Source organism: Marmota monax, unplaced genomic scaffold (assembly GCF_021218885.2).
Source record: "Marmota monax isolate L192 unplaced genomic scaffold, Marmota_monax_Labrador192_F-V1.1 WCK01_AAM20220418_F8-fsc00146, whole genome shotgun sequence".
Taxonomy (NCBI): domain Eukaryota; kingdom Metazoa; phylum Chordata; class Mammalia; order Rodentia; family Sciuridae; genus Marmota; species Marmota monax.
In genome coordinates this window covers 3,187,370-3,203,896 of record NW_026694096.1, presented here as the reverse complement: position 1 = coordinate 3,203,896, position 16,527 = coordinate 3,187,370, and positions in this window count along the sequence as shown.

Below are 16,527 nucleotides of genomic sequence, written 5' to 3'. Positions count from 1 at the left end.
TTCTACCAGACCTTTAAAGGAGAACTAATATCAATACTCCTGAAGTTATTCCAAGAAATAGAAAAGGAGAATATACTGCCAAATTCATTTGATGAATTATCAGTATTACCCTGATATCAAAATCAGACAAACACACATCAAGAAAAGAAAACTTCCAACCAATACCCTAATGAACATAGATGCAAAAATTCTTAATAAAATATTGACAAGCCACGTACAAAAACACATTAAAAAGAAGGTGCACCATGATTAAGTGGGTTCCATTCAGGTATACAATGTTGGTTCATCATACAGAAATCAATAAATGTAATTCAGCACACAAATATACTTAAGGAGAAGAACTGCATGATTATCTCAATAGATGCAGAAAAAGCATTTGATCACATATAGTATTCACTCATGTTTAAAACACTTGAAACAGTAGTTATAGATGGAATCTACCTCAACATTGTAAAGATATATATGACAAACCCCAGGCCTACATTATAGTGAATGGAGAATAACTGAGAGCATTTCCTCTAAAATCAGAAACAAGACAAGCCTGCCCATTTCACTACTCCTACTCAACATAGTCCTTGAAACTAGCCAGAGCAATCAAGTGAGAAAAGAAAATTAAAGGCCTACAAAGAGGAAACTAAGAGCTCAAATTATCTCTGCTGACAACATGATCCTATATTTAGAAGACCTCCCCTCCCCCCCCAAAAAAAAAACCCTACACTAGGATATGTCTAGATCTCATAAATAAATTCAGCAAAGTAGCAGGATACAGGAGCAACACTTATAAATCAATTATTTTTATATACTGTAATGATTAATCTGCTGGAAAAGATATGACAGCCTAAAAGAAAAAACTTGGGAATCTATCTAACAAAAGAGGTTGTTATGGTTTGGATGTGAGGTGTCTCCTAACAGCTGATGTATAAGACAATGCAGGAAGGTTTGGAGGAAAAATGATTGGGAAATAGCCTTAACCTAATCAGTGAGTTTCTCTCTGATGTGATTAACGGAGTGGTAACTGGAGGCAGGTGGGGTGGGTTTTGCAGAGGAAGTGGTTCATTGAGGGGCGTGGCTATGGGGTATATATTTTGTATCTGGAGCATGGAGTCTTTCTCTCTCTTTATGCTTTCTTGGCCACACACTTCTTCCATGATATCCTGCCTCACCTTTAGCCCCAAGAAATGGAGCCAGCCTCTAAATAAACTTTTCATCCTCTACAAAATTATTCTGGTTGGATTCTTTAATCAGAGCAGTGAAAAAAGCAGACTAAATCACAGGTTAATGACCTCTACAATGAAAACTATAAAACACTAAAGAAAGAAATTGAAGAAGACTTTAGAAGATGGAAATACCTTCCATGTTCTTGGATAGGCAGAATTAGTATTGTCAGAATGGCCATACTATCAAAAGCTCTAAACAAATTCAGTGCAACTTCCATCAAAATTTCAATGATGTTCTTCACAGAACTAGGAAAAGGCAGTTATGTAATTCATTTGAAAAATTAAGAGACCCTAAATAGTCAAAGCAATCCTTAGTGAGAAAAACAAAGCAGGAGGCATCACAATACCAGAACTCAAATTATACTACAGAATTATAGTAACAAAAACAACATGGTATTGGCACCAAAACAGTCATGAAGACCAATGGAATTGAATAGAAGACACAGAGACAAACCCACATAAATGCAATTATCTGATACTCAACAAAGATGCCAAAAACATGCTGGAGGAAAGATAGCCTTTAAACAAGTGGTGATGGGAAACTGAAAATTCATGTGTAGTAAAGTGAAATTAGACCCCTATCTCTCATCCTGCACAAAAGTCAACTCAAAGTGGATCAAACACCTAGGAAACAGACCAGAAACCCTGCAACTTCTAGAAGAAGATGTAGGCTCAACATTCCATCATGTTGACAAAGGAACTGACTTTCTTAGCAAGATTTCTAAAACACAAGAAGTAAAATCAAAAATCAATAACTGGGATGGCATCAAATTAAAAAAGCTTCTCTACAGCAAGGAAAACAATTAAGAATAGGAAGACATTACTGGGTTTGAAGAAAACCAAAAACTATGAGTGAGGAAATTGCTAAATAGACCTGCACGAATGTTCATAGCACCCTTATCATAATAGCTGAAAGGTGGAAATAACTTAAAAATGGAGAAGGAACATGTATAGAACTCACAATGAAGTATCACTTCACTATAAAATGTGCTGATACATGCTACAAAATGAATAAATGTAGAAAAAATTATACTCAGTGAAAAAGCCATATCCAAAAGACCATACATCGTATGATTCCATTTGTGTGAAATGTTCAAAATAGACAAATTCATAGAGAGAGAACATAGATTAGTGGTTTCTAAGATCCAGGGTAAGAGTGAAGTAGAGAATGGCTGCTATTAGGTACAGGGTTTCTTATTGGGGTGGTTTAAATTATTCTAGAATTAGATAGTATCTATTGCACAACTTTATAGTGAAAGTTTCTGAATTGTGTATTTTAAATGGTAGATTTTATGTTAAACAAATTATATCTCAATTTAAATGTTTTGAAAAAAGTAAAAGGAGAAATAGACAAATCCAATGTTATGATTGGAGACTTCCACACCACTTTGAATATAATTGATAGATACAATAGGCAGACTGTCAGTAAGGGTATAGATAATGTGAATAGCTATATCAATCAGTTTGATCTACTTAAAATTTACATAAAATTCCACAAAACATCAGAATGCATATCTTAAATATTTTTTAAAGTAGACTACATTTGAGTCATGAAGTAATCCTTAATATATTTACAATAGTAAAAATTATATAAATATCTTCTCAAACCACACTAGAATTAAACTACAAACCAATAACAAGAAGGTGACCAGAAAATCCCCAAACATTTCAAAATTAAGCAGCATACTTCTTAAGAACCCATTTATCAAAAAGAAGAATCAAGAGAAATTTAAAAGTTTTTCAAACTCAATGAAAAAAATATAATATATAAAATTATGGCAGTGAAAGAGCTTACAGGAAAATTTATAAAACTTTACATATTAGAAACTAAAAAAGATCTAAATTTATCATACTGCATTTCTAGTTTACAATCTAGAGAAAGAATAGTAATTTAAGCTTAAATGAGGCAGAAGAAAAGAAATTTTTGAATTGAAGCCAGCATCCATGAACATATACAGAAAGGGAGAGATTTGATGAAACCAACAGCTAGTTTTTTGAGAGGGTGTATAAAGATATATCTCTGGTCAGACTCAGAAAAACAAAAGACAGAGGACACAAACAGCTGATATCAGAAATAAGTTACTACTACTGAACCCATGAACATTAAAGGGTAAAAAAGTAATACTTCATGAGCACAAACCTAATAAATTAGATGAGATGGATTATTCTCTGAAACTGACAAACTGTGGAAACTCACACAAGGTATATAGGTCACATGAGTAGATATATATCAATTGAAAAAATTGAATCTACAATTAATATCCTTCCAAAAAGTGCCAGGTGCAAATGATTTTACCAATTGATTCCACAAAACTTTTAAAGAAGAAATAATGCTGATATGCCATGAATTTTCTCAGAAAATAGAAGCAGATGAAGCACTTCATCAGGAAACCTATGAGGGCAACTTTACCTCGATCCCAAAATTAGATAAAGACATAGTCAAAAAGAACATTACAACCAATATCACTTATGAACATGGATGTGGAAATCCTTGACATAGTATTAGCAAATCTAATCCAACAGTGCATTCAAAGAAATGTACCCTGTGATGAAATGGCATTAATTCTGTCAAGGTTGGTCCAACATTCAAAAATCAATCTATCATGTCATATGCTAAATAAAAAAGTTACATTATCATATTAATTAATATTGAAGGACATTTGACAAAATCCAACTACTACTGATAATAAAAATTCCGAGCAATCTAGAAATGGAGAACTTTCTCAACTTAATTTTTAATAATGTATTTTAAAAGCCCTACAACTAGTATGATTTTTAATGATAAGAGAATGGATTGTGAGGAAACTTTTGGAACTGGCTACAAGATAGCAATATCACCTCTTAACATTTCTATTCATCCTACTTGAATTCCTACCTAGTGAAACAATGAATGAATAAATGAATGAGCGGCATGAATATTAGATACAAAGGAATAAATGCTGTCTTAGTTCCTTGATTGCACAACGGTAGATATAAAATATCTCAAATGTCACAGAAAAAGGAAATAACTACTTTAATATAAATGGTCGATATGAAAATGTACATGTTCTATTGTACAAAACTTCAAAACACTGATAAAAATTTTTTAAAAAGTAAGTAAATGGAAAAATATTCCTTGCTCATGGATTGGAAGACTTTAATTGTTAAGTTGCTGATTTTTCCCAACTTGATCTGTACATTTAATGCAATCTCAATGAAAATCCTAGTAAGTTTTTTGCAGATGTTGACAAACTGATTCACAAGTTGAATAAAGACATAATGCCTAAACTAGCCAAAACAACACCGAAGAACACCAAAGTAAAAATTTCACCATAAAAATTACTTTGAGCACAGCACTGTGGTAAGGGAGAAAGAATGGGCACATAAATCAGTGAAACAAAATGGAGAGCCCAAAGTTTTGGTCAATTTTTTCATTGCTGTGGACAAAAAAGCTGACAAGAACAGTATAGAGGAGGAAATATTCATTTTGGCTCATAGTTTCAGAGGTTCAGTCCATGGTTCATTGACTCCATAATTTTGAGCCCAAAATGAAGCAGAACATCATGGTACAAGGGTATGGCAGAGGAGAGCAGTTCAGGACATGGCAACCAGGAAACAGAGAATGAGCTCTGCTTATCAGGGACAAAATATAAACCCCAAAGACATACCCCCAGTGATCTTCTTCTTTCAGCCACATACTACCTACTTACAGTTACCACCCAGTAAATCCATATGAGTGGATTAATCCACTGATTAGATTAGGGCTATCATAACCTAATCACCTCTGAAGATTCTTGCATTGTCTCACACATGAGCTTTTGGGTAACAATCCATATATAAACCATAACAGCTGAAGACAAACTCAAAAACAGCAAAATGGTTTCAGAAACATGTACAAAATCATTTGAGTATCGAAAGGATAAAATTTTCAACAAACAATGCTGTAACACTTGGGCCTTCCTACATAAAGAACCTAGATTCTGACCTCATACTTTCCACAAGTATGACTAAAAATGCAACATATGTGTGTGTGTGTGTGTGTGTGTTGCATTTCCTTTTTATCATTATGATCCATGCTCATTGGCTTATCCACAACCAAATTTTAAAAATGGAAAATCTTATACAAACACTCTATTCAGTAACTTTTCTGTTCATCCATCAATAAATATTTACTTTGTGCTCATTGTAAGCCAAGAATATTTCACCTTGGTAGTATAAAATCAATAATGTTATTGACTTCATGGCAAATGAGGAAGACCTTCAATAATTCAAATATATATTACTTCTAAAACAAGTAAAAGGAAAATGTTCTTATGTAGAACCAAAATTTCAGAACAGAAAAAATGTATAGTTCTTTGATTTGGTATTTGACTGCTAGCTGCCTACACATTTTTCCAATGCACCCCATGATTTCAGACTTCATTAATCCAATTTTTCACTTAATTAAATAAATACTTACTGATATCTAATACGCTGTGTGTATCCTATGTAGGATTTAGAGATAGTCATTCTTTTATTCAACGTTTTTTGAGGGGCAACTGAGAGCCTAGCTCTAGAAATTTACAAGACGAATTAGATATATTTCTTATCCTTAAATAGGTCAGTACAGAGAGAGAAAAATGCAATAAAAATCCAATGAAATTCACTGTAGCAAGATGTGCACAAGCATCATGGAACTAACTTAGCCTGAAGGGAAAAGAAGATTTCCGGGAGATACCTTTTCTGAAGTGTGCGAGTATAAGATTGAGAGGGTAGGTAGTTTCCAGAAGCAGGCAGGAAGAATATAAGAAGTAAGGATATAAGAAGAAATATAAGTAATATAAGAATATAAGAAGTAACCTAAGAAGTATGTATGCTGCACTAGAATGAGAGCACCAAGCAAAAAACCAAAATGGAGGCCACCGGGAACCACTGGCCTGTTAGTGTGGCTTTTCAAGGGGAAGGCAGGAATGGAAAGAGTTGCCAGGAGAAACAGGAAGAAAAGATTATGGAGAGACTTAAGCTATGTTATGTGAACTTTATCCTGTGTGATGGGGATAGCACCTGAGTTTTTTAAGGAGGAGAAGGATATGGTCAGATTTAGAAGTGAAACATGATCCCCTGAGAATCTTATGGCCTCAAAATTCAATTTTCTCTTTATAGGAGAACAGTTGCGCTTATTCCTTAAAGAAACCTAGAGTTTAGGGAAAAAGAAACAAAAACAAATTTTTGACAAATAACCAGTGCCAGGGAGACTGAAGGAAAAGTAAATGCAGTGAGAAGTCTTATTTTACTAAAATTCTCTTTTTTTTCCCACAAGAAGATTGGGACTGTGAATTCTGAATTAAGGCTGATCTTTAGAAATATCTATTTCAAGGACTGGAACATTTAAAGAGCAAGATCTCTCTGTGACAGGTTGGAACATGTAGGAGGCGTGTGTTTTGTATACTCTGTTCTGAGCAGGATCACTCAAGTGGTCACAGAGAAAGATGATCAGAGCTGAAATTAACCTTTTGGATTCTTCTGGTTAAGAACATGCCTTTTGGTTGGCATTATAAAATGCTTAACACATGAAAACACCTTCTTTTGAAGTAGCTACGGTGATCAGAGAAAAATATAACTTTCCTCTTGGTGACTAAATGAAGCAAATTATAGTGAGGGCTAGAAAGAAGAAAATTACATGTTGTCATCAATTTGGCAATAGACTAATAATTTTAATAAAAACTTTCCCTATTAATTTTGTCAGTCACTTTTCTACCAGGAATTACTGTTGCATGATTAACTATCCCAATGATCTAGACAGGCTTACATTAAAAGTTTTCTTCTTTAGCAAAGGTTCTCTAAGTGCTCTCATAGCATTTAACATTGTTACTCATTTACCAAAAAGTATAATGAAAAAGTGATAGATCATAAACTCAGAGTTGTGGAGAAGAGAGGTCATCTAAAAGTACAATCTGATGGTGTGCTAGATCTCTGATTTCAAGTACCACAGAATCACCTGTGAAGGCTATTTACTGATGGAGTCATGGTCTCCAAATCTCTTGTTGTCAAGAAGGTAACATGTACATGTTTAGTATACTTTGCTGATACAACCCAAAGTGTAAACCTAGCAATTAATAACAACTTTCATACATCAATTTAGGAAACTGCTTTAAGTATATATAACAAGAATAAGAATAGCTCCTTGGAGCATGCATGAACAGCATTTTTTAAATGCTATTGAATTCTCTGTTAAAAGTATGAATATTACTGAGAAGATCTGAATTCACAAAGATTAACAGACAGTAACTAATATTTTTGAATGACTCAAAACAATAAAAATTAATGAAAAGTTAAAATTACTGTAGTCTCAAAAGACAATGCCATTGCTAATTTAGTTAGGTTGTTAGGGAAATGAGATCATGCCTGTAAAACTGCCTTTGAAGGACTAAGTTTCTATGAAAAAATAAATATGTGCAGAAACAATATCAGTAGGTATCCAGACCAAAAAGTTGTCAAAATCATTTTAAAAGGAAAAATCAAAAATATTACCCCTAAAATTACATCTTGCTTATTTTGAACCATTGGTAGTTTTTAATGTTTTTTCTTTGTTTTAAACTTATATAACAATGGAAAAAAGCACAACTACCTCCAGTATATTCATACTTCAAGTTTCAGAATGTTGGCACAGAGAAAACAGTGTTAAAGTGCAGTACACATTTAACATTGATTATATGTGTAACAAAGTTCATTCTCAAAATGGGTCTTTCAGTGTCTGAGGGCATCCCTCAGGGGTAGAGTACTTCTCAGCAAGCATGAGGCCCTAGGATCCATCCCCAGTATAAAAAGAGAGAGTGTCTTTCTAAATATTTAATTTTTTCTCAGTGATGCTATGAATTTCTACCTGTTTCCCAGAATTAGTACATACAACTAAATAAATGAATTTATTTTAAGGCAAGTGTGCTTTAACCTGTGGCATCTAGGTCACTAATAACTCCACAAAGGCTATGGACCTGTTATTTTAAACTCAAGAAGTTTTTGTAATCCTAGTTTTGCCATTAGGGTATTGCCAAATAGAAGAGACAAGTAAATTCCAGGATTAATTCTTGCTTGGCTTAAAAAAATCACTGGCTCCACAGCCAGAGCTGCTTAGATACGTCCTTCAAGGACTCGTGCAAACTTATTGCCTGAGCTCTTCCAATTCAGTAGTGCAATCCTGAAACAAATAGAGTAGATAACTTACAGAAACAACATATGAAGTATAAAACTCTGCTAAAAATTTTAAATGTCAGGAGGATTTCCACTGAGCCTGCAGATCTTATCACTCTGTGAAATGCAGCCAGCTCTGTGTTTGTATTGGAGTGACCGGTAGAAAAATACCCTGAATGGTATTCTTAATACTGCTTAGACAGGAAGTCAGGCACAGTGAACAGTTTACTGTTAGAAATGGGTTCAAAATCCTATTACACTGTGTATGATTTTATTGACTCAGCCTTTTTCCTCATCTGAAAATGGTGATAATAATATGTATCTTGGTAGAGTCTTGTAATGAGAAAATAGTGTAACTCTTGTGAGGTACTGGGAAAGCTGTCTAGAGTAGTGAATAGTCAATACCAATTTTTTTGGACCAGGGATTAAACCCAGAGGCAATAAACCACTGAGCCACATCCCCAGCCCTTTTTTATGTTTTATTTCTTCATAGTTCAGTTGCTAAGTGCCTCGCTAATCTGCTGAGGCTGGCTTTGAACTAGTGATCCTCCTGCCTCAGCCTCTCTAGTTGCTGGAATTACAGGCATGCACCACCATGCCTAGCTCAATAACATCTATGAGAGTAAAAAAACATAAGCCTGATCCTTTATTTCAATCATCTTCACTGATTATTTTGTTTGTATAACAGGAACAGCAGGTTATATCAGCAATATTTATAAGCACATAGAACACTTTAAAGACCATGTCAGGGGGCCCTCTATGGACATTCTATAATTTTTATTTAGTCAAAATTAAGCATGGGAGAATGGGAAGGGAACCGGACTGTGTCATATGGAAAGATTTTCAAGTAAGCTTGAGAAATTGTGAATTGATTTTTTAAAAATTTGTATTATTTTTTTAGTTATAGGTGGTCGCAATGTCTTTATCTCATTTTTATGTGGTGCTGAGGATCAAACCCAGTGCCTCATGCATGTGAGGAGAGCCATCTACCTTTGAGCCACAACCCCATCCCAGTATTGTGAATTTATAGTGACAAAACTAACACTACTAAGTGACTTTTTCACTTGTACTGAGAACCACAGAAAGAGTAGAGAAGATAGAATGTTATAATTATTCAGGATTTAGGGTACTATTATTTGTATGTGCATGTTTTTCAGGCAGGTATAAATGATTTTTCTTTAAAAAAACAAGGTCATAGGGTAGCAAGAGTATAGTTGAAGTCACAAAAATGATACTAAGAGTACATGGCTCTTGAGAAGATTCAAAAATTCCAAGAGAAAGCCACAACACTAGTTATTCACATGAGCATCAAAGTCACTAGGAATTATGTTGGGATGAAAGATGGAAAGATAATCTGGGTCAGCCACTGAAGGCTTCAGTGACTACAAATTTGACCAGGTTGGCAGATAATAGTATCAAGGAGAGAGAATAATGCTCTATAATTGGATACAGTGAATCTCAGTGGAGAAGCATCCTTGACATCAAAATATAAGTTGTCAATGAGGAACAGGAGCTAAGTGAATGTGAAACTAGTCCTGTCATCGTCACCACCAAAACAAGGCTAATCGTGATGAGGAAGACACATGTATGAAACCAAGAACAAGAAACTGGAGTGAGCATATTGCAAAATAGTTGAGGATATTGGAAAGTTCATTCACCATGAAAAGACCATTCTAGAGGCCAGAGTGGGAAGAGTTGCAAGAAAAAGGAGCAGTGGGGAAGAAATGGACCCAGGAGAACATGCTCAGGAATGTAGAGACAAGGATACAAAAGATGGATGTCAGGAAAGGCAGGCATTTGTGATGATGTTGAAGGGTAAGGTATGTGGTTATCACAGAATGTTTTGGTCTACAAGACCCCAAACAAACTTTGGTTTATTTATTTATATTCAGTGTTTCTCAGGACCAGGCGGTTCTGGTGGGGAGCTTTTTACTACAGAGTACAGTGTATTGGTTAGAAACATGTTTCCTGAAGTCACGGCATCAGTTGCAAATCTTCCTGCAGTGTTTACTAGCTGTGCGATTTTAGCAAGTTACTTAATCTCCCTGAGACCTAGTTTTCTTACCTATAAAATGATCAACGATAGCCCTTATGTCATGGAGTTATAGTAAGGATTGCATTAGATAATGTGTACGATATTGAGCATTGGACATGGTAAATAGTAAGTGCTCACTAACTGGTGTATTATTTTGCTGTTAGTATTTTTGCATGTATAAGAAGTTGATGACTTTTTTGAATGTTAAAATAGACCATTTAAGAGAAAGTTATAATTTCTTCTTCACTAATAGCAATATTTATTTTAATTAGTTCCCAAATTCTTCCATCAGAATACAACAGAAAAAGTTTTTATAAAGAGAGGATTCAAGTCCCTCTGGTTAAAAAACAAACAAACAAATAATCTTTGTGTAAAATGAAACTAGTTTCCAGGATAATTTCCTTTATCACTTGTTGCCTTACAAACCACTCTGAATTTAAAGGCATAAAAAATGACAATTAAAAAAAATTATCTCACATTGTTCTGTTCTGAATTCAGCCATGTTTTGACCCTTTGGGGTTCTGGCATGTGATAGAGATCACACAATTACTTCAACAGGAATTGGCTTTAAATATATATATATATATATATATATATATATATATATATATATATATATAAAATATATATAAAACTATTTATATATAAAACTATATATATATTTTTTTAAATATATATATATATATATATATATATATATATATATATAAAAAACAATTCCAAAGACAATAGGATGTCCTTGGATGCCCCATACTCAGTCTCCACTATTATTTACATATTACATGACTATGGAACTTTTATCATAATCAAAGAACTAATATTGGTTATTAGTCCATAATTTATTCAAATGTCTCAGTTTTACCATTTTTCCAGGATTTCATTCAGGGTAATATGTTATATATTACATATATTAAAATATCTCCTCAAAATCCTTCGGGTTTCTCAGGCTTACTTTGGTTTGTGTGGCCTTAAAAGTTTAAGGATTGCTGGTGAGGTCTTCTGTATAATGTGCCTTAATTGAGATTTTCCTTATGTTTTTTTTTGATGAGTACACTGGCTGCTGTGGTTTGGGGGAAGACTACAGAAGTAAGGTTCCATTCCCATCACACAATGTCTGGGATACATACTATCAGTATGACTTCTCTCTATGGGGGTTACTTGTATTTATTGTGTTTTGCTGCTGTAACAAGTTACCACAAACTTAGCAGCTTAAACAACAAAACCATTATATTACATTTCTTTAGGTTACAAGTCCAACATGGGTACTTCCAGGCAAACGTCAAAATGTCTGCAGAGCTGTGTTCTTTTCTGAGACACTAGAGCAGCATTCCCTGCCTTTCCAGCACCTAGAGGCTGCCCCTACACTTCTTGATTCCTGACCCATTTTCTTTATCATTGAAGTCAGCAGTGTTGTATCTGTCTTTGCCTTTCTTACTTCTCCCTCTAACTTTCTTCATCTGTTTTCTTCTTCCATTTTTAAGGAACCTATTCATTTCATTGATCCCATTTGAATAATACAAAAGAATCATCCCATGTTAAGGCCAACTTGTTAGTGACTTTTATTTTATCTGCACCCTTCATTTGCCTTTTCTAAGAGTTATAACATATTCAGATGCTTAGAAACCAGTACAGGCACATTACTGAGGCCATTAGTCTGTGTACCATATTAACCTTGATCACCTGGCTCAAGGTAGGATTTGTCAGGTTTCTTCACATAAATTTACACCCCCCCCTTTTTTCTCCTTCCCTTTCTCTACTGAATGCTCTGAAAGAAAATAACTATTCACAGTTCATTTTTAAATTAGATGCTATGGTTTGAAGGTGTTTCTTTCCAAAATTCATGTCATAGGTTAAACCACTAGGTGATAGTATTAAGAGGGGGGCTTCTGGGAGGTGAAGCCTCACCTTCAGGAAAGGGATTAGTGCCCTTGGAGAAGGGTTTGAGCGAGAGAGTTCTTCCATTTTTCCCCCTGCACTTTCTACCTCATCCACCCTGGGAGAACACAGAGAAGGTCCCCTCTATGAGACATCTACCTCACTGATGCCCAATCTGCAAGCACCCTGATTTTGGAATTTCCAGACTCCAGACTGTAAGAATAAATTTTTATTGTTTATAAATTACCCATTCTAAGGTGTTTTGTAGCAGCACAAATTAACTAAGACTTAATGGGAAATAAGACTCTATCTGAAGGGCAGAGTAGCTACATAAATTGTTTGAAAGTATGATTTTTAAAAATTTATTATCCAATCATTTATTTAAGGAATTACGAGTATTTATGTTATTGGGTTATAATCTGATACTACTAGTTTATATTGTTTTTCATTTTTTTCTAGCTTGTCTATGGTAAGCTCCTTCAGGTGAATCTTGTATCTCTTTGACTTACCTTCATAATGATGGGGTTTCAGTTATCTTTTGAATACTTCTCCTAATCCAACTCCTACATCTTGAATTCCTGGCAACCTATGATATGTTCACTCTCTTTTTAAAAATTGAGATGAATTACTTTGTCTATTGATTCTTTATTTTTAATTAACACATATAAATTATAGATATTAATAAGGTTCAATGGGATATTTCCGTACATATTAATGGAGTTTGGTGTGATATTCTCACACATGCATAAGCATGCACTGTGCATATCCAGCCTATCCCCTTTTATCCTTCCCAAGAACTATTCATCACAATTCTATATTCAGAGAGGTGTTTTATTAGCTTCTACATATGATAGAGAACATCTGGTATTTGTCTTTAAATGCCTGGCTAATTTTGCTTGACATAATTTCTTCCACTTCAATCTATAATGCTGCAAATGACAATTTCATTCTTCTTTATGGATGAATAATATTCCATTGTGTATATCCAACATGTTTCCTTTATCCATTTACCTTTTGACATGCATCTAGGCTGATTCCATACCTTGGTTATTAAGAATATTGCTATAATAATCAGACCTGCAGGTGTCTCTTTGGTATGCTAATTTCATTTCCTCTGAATATATACTCAGAAGTGAGAAAGTGGATCATATAGTAGACCTATTTTCAGTTTTTTGTGGAATCACCATACTGTTCTCCATGATGACTTGTTGAGAGCCACAGCCGAAGGGGCCCCAGCAAACTTCCAGCTGCCAGCTGATGATTGGCTCACAGCGGCCCCAGCAAACTTCTAGCTGCCAGCTGATTGGCTCCTCTGCGGTGATGCTCATTGGGCTGTTTCCCCGCCCGTTCAGACCACAGAGCTGCTCATTGGGGGACTTTTTTTGGCTCTGCCCACACGACCCAGCAAATCAGCCTCAAGAGCAAGAGGGGTGGGGGAGGTTGAGAGGCTTGTGGGAAGCCGGTGGTGGCAGTTGGGCTCTGAGGGTTTTTCCTGAAGAGCTGTGTGGTTCGGTGTGTGTGTTCTAAAAATAAAGTTCCTTTCTTTTGACAAGTGGCTCCTGAATTGTGCCCAGCCAGACTGCAGCAATGACTACTAATTTTCAGTCCTACCTTTTTCTCCACATCCTCACCAGCATTTCTTATGTTTTCATTTTGTTGATAATATCCATGCTAACTGGGGTGAGATAATATCTCATTGTGGATTTGATTTACATTGGCTTGATGGATAATGACATTGAGCATTTTTTCATGTTTGTGGACCATTTGTACTTCTTTTGAGAAATGTCTACTCAGATCATTGCCCATGTTTTCAATTGGATCTCTTTTGTATTTTGTCATTAGCATTTTGAGTTCTTTACATCTCCTGGATATTAACCCTCTGTCAGATGACTAATTTGTAAATATTTTCTCCTATTCTGTAGGTTTTCACCATACCCCATGGATTGTTTCCTTTGCTGTGTAAAAGGATTTTTTTTTAATTTGATGTAATTCCATGGTAAAGTTTTGCTTTTGTTTCCTGTACTTTTAGGATCCTCTCATTGTTTGTATCAATGTCTCACTGTTGCTCCTATGTTTTCCACTAGTGGTTTTGGAGTGTTAGGTCCTATGTTTAGCTCTGTGATCCATTTTAAACTGATTTTGTACAGAGTGAGAGAACGGGGTCAAGTTTTAATCTTCTGCAAGTGGATATTCAGTTTTTCTAGTAGAAGAGTCTGTCCTTTCTCCAATGTAGGTTTTGGCACTTTTGTCAAGAATAAATTGACTGTAGACTCATAGGCTTTATTTCTATGATGTCTATTCTGTTTAATTTCTGTGTGCATTTGTTTTTATGCCAATACTATGCTGATTTGTTTACTATGGCTCTGTAGTGTGTCTTAAAATCAGGTAATGTGATGCCTCTAGTTTTGTTCTTTTTGTTCAAGATTGCTTTGGATCTTAAATATCTTTTTGTGATTTCATATGAATTTTTAAATTATTTTTTCTAGTTCTGTAAAAAATATTATTGATATTTAATGGGGATTGCCTTGAATCTATAAATCACTTTGTATTTAAACATTTATTCTCCGTAGTTTTGCCAATCCAGAATGTTATAAAATTGGAATTATACTATATCTTTATCTATCAGATAGATAGATAGATAGATATAGATATATCTTTTTCAGACTATTTTCCTAGGACTGCACATTTAAGATTCATCTAAAGCTCTGTGACTTGATAGTGCATTTCTTTTCATTTCTGATTGATGTTTCATCATGTAGATGTACTGCAGTTTATCTAGCCACCTATTTTAGAACATCTAGTTTGCTTCAAGTTTGGAGCACTTATGAATAAATTTACTAAAAATGTTCATGTGCATGTTTTGTATAAATATAAGTTTTCAAAAACAATCACATAAATAAGGAGGAGCACATTTGTGAGATTGCACAGTAAGACTATGTTCAGCTTTGTAACAATCAAACCGTCTTCTAACATCATACCATTTTGCATCCCCACCCACAATAAATAGAAGTCCCTGTTGCTCTGTATTGTAACAAATATTTGTATTGTCAATGATTTTAAATCTTAGCCCTTGTAATACATACCTTATTATCTCAGTGTTGCTTCAATTTTAAGTCCCTTAATGCTAATCTGTGTTGAGCCTCTTTTGTTATACTTAAAATGCCATCCTTACATCTTCTTTGGAGAGGTGTCTGTCCAGATTCTTTGATCATTTCTTAAACTGCATAGATTGCTTTCTTATTTCTGAATGTCATTAGTTCTTTGTGTATACTAGATATAATATACACATTTTAAAAAGTTAGTGTTTTGCAAATGTTCTTCCCCAGTTTGTGTACCTTTCCATTCTCTTAATCAAGTCTTACAAAGAAAAAATTTAAGTTTTGACTTGAACTAAGTACAACTTTTCAGTTTTCTCTTTCATGGATAATACTATAGTTATGTATTTAAAATCTCATTGACAAGGTCCTATATATTACATATTATATTTTCTTCAGGAATTTCATAGTTTTGAACATTACTTTTAAGTCTGTGATCCACTTTGAGTTAATTTCTATGTTTAGGGTTTTTTTTGCATATGGATTTCTAATTGTTCCAATACTACTTGTTGATAATACCATTATTTCTTCTTGAATTACATGTGTACTTTTACCAAAAATTAGGTGCTGTGTCTATTTATGGTCTTTTCCTATTCTGTGTGCCTTCTGCAGCCAAAAGTATGCTGTATTGAATATCACATCATTAAATTGGATCTTGAAAGAGAGTAATATGAGTCCTCTAAATTTTTTTCTTTGGCACTGTGTCAACTATTCTAGATTCTTTTCCTTTCTGTATAAACTTTAGAATCAAATTGCCTCTATCTAAGAAATAGTTTGCTGGGAATTTGACTCTAATTACATTAAATCCACAGATCAAGTTGTTAAAAAAGAAGTGATATTTTAACAATCTATGTTGTCTAGTAATACTGAGAACAGTATTCTTAATTAAATCATCATTAATACAGCTATTCTCCTATAAAGAAATATGGTGTGGAAAGGGAAGATATAATAGGTTGTTCTGAATAGCTTAGAGCTGACTATAAAAGCAGAACATAAATAAAAAGAAACTGAGGACACATGGCTTAACTGTGTAATATGTGAAATGATAAAAAGTAGTATAGGAATTTATAGAAGGAAATAATTTAGGAAGGCTTTGCATCTATGTCATGTAGACACTGGGAATGATTGGCTGTGCTAACAAGTAAATTATCTAATCTCT